This window comes from Mytilus californianus, unplaced genomic scaffold (genome assembly GCF_021869535.1).
Source record: "Mytilus californianus isolate M0D057914Y unplaced genomic scaffold, xbMytCali1.0.p SCAF_6, whole genome shotgun sequence".
Lineage (NCBI taxonomy): Eukaryota > Metazoa > Mollusca > Bivalvia > Mytilida > Mytilidae > Mytilus > Mytilus californianus.
In genome coordinates, this window is record NW_026262712.1 from 6698661 (window position 1) to 6705002 (window position 6342).

Sequence of the window (6342 nt, forward strand, 5' to 3'; positions counted from 1 at the left end):
TTATATTTGCGTAGTTTGCATGCATTTCTATGTTACACCAGCAAACAAGAAAATCACTTGATAATTTCGGATCAAATGTATCAACGTTCATTCATTATGACGTCTGTGATATGTTCGGGTCAAAGTTTTCAAGGCCGGATCAACGTATTTCACGTCACATAGCCGTTATATGCACTTTTATTAAGAGCTGAGTTGATTGATACAGACAGTGGGACGACCGATAAGACATGTTATTTATGCATTATCTCACATATTATTTTACATTTAAACCTGAATTCCTACGATATTCGTGGACGTATAAGGACAGACACGGTACATGTTAGTACTGTAAAACCGTCATAAGCATGTTTTGTAACCAATATGAAAGTAACATCAATGTTTATCTGTTACCATATTCCTAAAAAGAATAACATTACACATTTATTCTGAATTATGTTTTGTAAGTCACTAAAGTAACGCATATCTGTTTATGTTTTGAAAATATTTCTATTATATGGAATATACGTGTATAAAAGCAGTCGAACGTCCCGTTTAAAAAAAAAAAGCACAAGCTGTTTGAAAGAATAGGTCGGTTTGCACTCAGTTGTGAAGTGTCATAACCGAAACACCAAAACTTAGAATTACAATTGAAGTCAATCTTATTTTATAACATTACATTTTGTTTCTATATTTTGTATCAGTGTCCTACATGTCTTTATATTTGTTTATTTCGAAGTGCAAGTTGCTTTCTAATCTTTCATGTTCAGCTTTTACTCCGTATATACATATCTTGTTATTCTGATTAACCGAATGTACATGTGTAGTTTCATTCTAACGTTGGCTTCAATGCGTCATATGCAAATTGCTAATGCAATGTTTTTATTTTATTAGTTAAAGTTACATGTGTATGCTATAAGTTTTGTAATGTCTTCACTGATAACATGTTTTAGTTTCAGAAAAGGGAGAAGGTTTGGTACCATTAAAACGTTTAATCCCGCTGCAAATGTTTGCACCTGTCCTAAGTCAGGAATCTGATGTACAGTAGCTGTCGTCTGTTTATGTAGTTCATCCGTGTTTCTCGTTTTTATATAGATTAGACCGTTGGTTTTCCCGTTTGAATGGTTTTACACTAGTAATTTTTGGGGCCCTTAATAGCTTGCTGTTCGGTGTGAGCCAATGCTTCGTGTTGGAAGCCGTGCCTTGACCTATAATGGTTTACTTTTATAAATTGTTACTTGGATGGAGAGTTGTCCCATTGGCACTCATACCACATCTTCCTATAACTATTTACTATTGATATGTATTTGTTGTTGAAAAAAATAACTTATTTTAATTTCTTAAATCTCGTTCATCTATTCATTTTTTTTATAATTTCATGGAATAAGGTGATCTGTTATTTTTGTTAACGTAACAACTTTTGACAACAATTAAAATAATCATGTAACTTTCATGTTTAAGTCTGAAACTGCTAATAATGAAATTGTACCAAACAAGAGGTAAGAATGTTAAATTAAGTTTTCAATCTTAATCAAATCAACATACTACTTTGCCCTATTAGTATCTAAATACACAAATGTTGTATCATTGTCAAGTGAGACAACTCTTTACTGTTTTTTTTTAATTGATTAGAATTACGTTTTTAATCATGTTAATATTAATCAAAGACATATACTACTTTGCTTTCTTAGTATGAAAAAGCAAAAATGTGGCATTATTGTCAACTGAGACAATTTTGAATTAAATAGCATTATCATGATTATGTTTATAAAATCAATTTAATTCACCAAATCTCATTGTTCGAAAAAAAAAAACAACATTCTACTTTATACAAATGGAATTTTTTCTAAGTCATAAAATATGCGAATACTTTATAAAAAAAAAACTGTAAGCGCTTTATCAACACTTTTCTTTTTCATTTTTTATCTTTATCATCTGAGTGTGATGCAGCACCATCAGTACCGGATTGACGTCAGGGTGAGATGTATGGATCATATAATCAGCCTCTAAACATGGATATGGACCATAGAGGTAGCATCTAAACACGGGTAAATTATGATATGGTCTTTAGTAGTGCTGTTTTTTATCAGCATGTTTACAATTTTTTATCAAATTATATTATAACAGTAAATTGTTGTTTTGTCGGTCAAGGAATTGATATTGTTAAAGAAGGAAGAAAGATTAGAAAACGCATGATTTATGGCATATTAAATCAATTGTGAATTATGAATATATGATATCATGGCGCATGTTTCCAATCGAAATATTGAAACACGTATAAACAAAGACCAGTCAATACAATAATACTCAAAGTCATGTATTCCGGAAATGTTAAACTAACATGTTTTGAATTCTGCCTGATTGGTAGTCCATCCATTTTTTACCTATGATATTGTTTCAACAAAAATCGCATTGTGTTAACACTAAAATCGTATCAGGTGAACAGAACAGAACGTTGTACGATTTACCATGGCGACATCATCAATGCTGTATGAATTCCGCTCTTCATTACAGCCACTTACATTAAATTGTAAGACGAAAGGATTTAAAAGAAAGAGTAGTAATGTCTTCGGTATGATTACCAATGACACAACTCTCCACCAGAGATCAAATGATTTAGAAGTTAACAAGTTATAGGTCACCGTACGGCATTCGACAATGAGCAAAACCCATACCGCATAGTAAGCTATACAAAGCCTCGAAATGACAAATGTAAAACAAATCAAACAAGAAAACTAACGGCGTGATTCATATACAAAAAAATATACGAAAAACATAACTGATATACACCCTAAATCTGGTACAGTGCATGGTGAAATAAAACAAAGTCAGAACAGACTATAAAAAGCGGTTAAAAGGGATTAACTCGTTAAATCGTTACCATGTTTGTTTTGTCTGTACTTTCATTTTGTTATAAACCATAGCGCTATTCTTGTGGATTTTTTTATGCTGATAGTTGTTGGTTTTGACTTTCTGTTAGTTATCCTGTCGAAATGTGAACGAAGGGATATATATGTTAACGTTTGAATTGATTGTCACATACATTTATTGTAAAAAAAAACCCGCTTATTGTTAACAGATTGTGTTTTTGTTTTTTTGTGTTGACGTCAAATTGATGATCTCATTCATGTCCAAATTGATAGAACGTGGTTTCCCCTAATGTTAGCAGAGTATCATTTAGAATATAAACATCGGAATACAAAGGGTCGATTGAGTTTTGATACAAAAAACAACGAAAACTGCAGAAAAAATAATCTCCATTAATGATAAATGTATATAACTTTATTGGATTGGTAAACATTAGTATTTGTTTATATACCCGCAAGATGATTTTGTTTTAATCACACTTGAACAATATAACTGAACATTTTTTTTTAATATGTCAGAGCAATTTTGCTGTTACATTTTCTGTTCTGTCTAATAAAAGAAATTTTTAAGGTTAAAAAGACAACCCGGAACTTGGTAATCAGTTTCTTCATGTAAGTGCAACAACTGTTAAGGATGCGTCTGATAGTTTTGATTACAATTAAAACAAGGAAGTTGTTATCAATTCTAGCACTTTTTGCATTGTGTTCTTTGTGTTCTTAAATGCTTTAAGTTTCTTGTTTTACCCTCTATGCGTTGTTTTCAGTTGTATTAAAATGATGGTGACAGCTCACATGGCTAACATAACCAAACGTTAGTGCAGTAATAATATATATATATATTTTTTTTAAATTAGTTATAGTAAACAATGACAAACGTTAAAACATACAACATTATAAATTGAATACGTTATTGTTCTATTCAATTCCGCGTACTTGCAATGCTTCACTCGACATGAACACATAAATGTGCGAGCCATCTGTACACATTTAGTGTAAATGATATTGGTAACGCTACTTTGATTCATTCGATGTAGGTTCGTGGATATTTTTCACTCCTTTAACGACGTGTCGACAGTTTGTCCTGCTAATTGCAGTAGGAAATCATTAAATCTAAGAATATGTTGTAGTTAAAAAGAGCTTAAATCCATATCGTTTTGGTTTCATGAAATAATTTTAATTTCTTAGAGTGCAGTCAAATTATTAGGGAACTCAAACGGAAAGGCAAATACATTGATGTGAATGATTTATTGATACGATCTGAAATCAATATGTAATTTTGTCAAACACTGGATTCAAAATATCTATAAACAAATAATGTGTTTTTTTTTTAATTACACATTAAAGTATTGCTGTTTTGCAGTTATCTGAATGAAGATTCCTTATTTATTTATTCGTGTAAGGATACAAATACGTAGAAAAATGCTGTAACAAATATGTCTTTGATTATTAAATAAAAAGCATGGAAACATGGTAATTTACAATACGCATGACATATATAAGACATGCACGCGTGCTAATTATAATAGATATTTACTTCATTAATTTACAGATTGAACTAGAGGGGTGTAATTTATTCAATTGTCAAACGCAACTGTATCTTTAGATCGAAAGGTTAGCATAACGGGTTGATTTGATTATTTTAACAAATTTGTCATTAACAGCTGAATATCCGGTGGTTGTTTTATGAAATAAACTAAGACATTTGCACAAGTAGTTTTAAGTGCATGTGATATGTTAGGTGCATACACATACACGTGTGAAGTTGGGTAATTATTATGATAGTATTTTATGCCTTATGACAATAATGGATTAGGAAAATGTACCTCTCTACATTTTAATTGAAACTAAAAGAATATTAATATACAAATGAGGAGATGTGGTATGATTGCCAATGAGACAACTATCCACCAAAGTTCAAGTGAAGTGTTAACTTCATTAATGTTAAACAAATTATGTTAGTATTGTTCAGTTCAATGCATAACATATTTTGAATAAAGCTATGCATGTTATTTTGATAAGCCTTGTTTTAAATGCGTGTCACTATGTTTTAGGACGATTTACTACACTGCATAAATGATAATGTTTGCCGACATCAATCTATCGGACCATTGGTAGAATTTTGCAAAACTTTACATTGGTAAGTTAATATTACTATATAAAATGTAATCAAGGTAATCAGTTCAGATTCAATTATATTTTACTATTGAACAAAATTCATTATTAACTCTTGTATTAAGTAGACTGTATATATTAATAATTCGTTTTTATTTGAGAAAACACATATCGACGGAAAGAAGACGTAATCGAGGTATATTTCAAATGTTTGCATTACCTTTGTATATATTCTCGTTTGCCTTTATCTTGTATTTCTTCAAACAAGTGTTAAGTCAAACAAATTCCCGAAATACGACGAATTGATCATTTGTGAAATGCATTTATAAATTATTGGAATTGAAATAGAAAAAAAACATATCATCGTTTGAATGCAACACATTTTGAAAAATCGCAATAATTATTTGTATTTGTATTTGTATGTATATCCTTCTTTTGCGAAATGGTACATGGTGGAAACATGTATACTACAAATGCTATTTAGTCTCACTCAAATGCGTATAGATATTTCTACGTGCATGTAATTGTATAAAATATCATCAGCATAATTAAATCCGAATTTTATTTAAACTTTGCCTTAAGAATTTTGATATTATCGATAATCGTGATATGTTTGTTATTCAATTTATTTCATGTCTTATAGAATTAATGTTTGTACTTTTAATCAATATGTGTACACTCTGAATTTACGTGTTATGCCTAACTAATACTAAAGAAATGACCGTGACATCGTATATCATAGATGTTGTTGTTTTTATTATAGGTCAAACTGAATTGTTAAAACGCTGCAAAAAGTGGTCTATAATTCCAATAAATTATGCGATGATACGAATATAAAAATTAGACGATGTGGTGAGATTGGCAATGAGACAACTCTTCGCAAGAGACAGTTTTAAAAGTTGAAATTGATTTAATTAATTTGAAAAATAAAACAAATATAAGTGGGAATAATACAGGGAAAAAAAGTTACAGAAAGAGCTTCAAATGATGAAAGAATAAGACGTCCACATGTTTAATTATAATCAGGAGTGAACTAAGGAACGTATGAATTAAACAATGAAATATCGAATGGATAAAATAAATATACTCTTTGAGTATACAGTGATTTCAATATCATGAATATTGCGACAAGAGACATAGTATGTTTCCCACCATGACATTTCCTGGGTTCTTTGCGAGTTTTTTCCCCGAGGATCTACCTATGGACAGTTCTTTCCCCGAGGATCTACCGATGGACAGTTCTTTCCCCGAGAATTTACCATCCCGGTCACTTATATTCATTTCAAACAATTAAAGAAGAACCGATAAACTAGATGACCCGTTGTCAAGGATGACATGAAGTTAATGGGATGTTATCAAGGAGACAACAACTCCGAAAGGGAAAGGA

At 30.7% G+C, this 6342-nt stretch overlaps 1 long non-coding RNA gene across 1 annotated transcript; it reads left to right on the forward strand.

Annotated features, from left to right (window-relative positions):
- Positions 1–1516: 1516 nt before the first annotated feature.
- Positions 1517–6132, forward strand: LOC127706929 (uncharacterized). The gene is made up of 3 exons (XR_007984645.1): positions 1517–2024; positions 4895–4980; positions 5719–6132. It is a non-coding gene; the product is annotated as an uncharacterized LOC127706929 (long non-coding RNA).
- Positions 6133–6342: the final 210 nt, after the last annotated feature.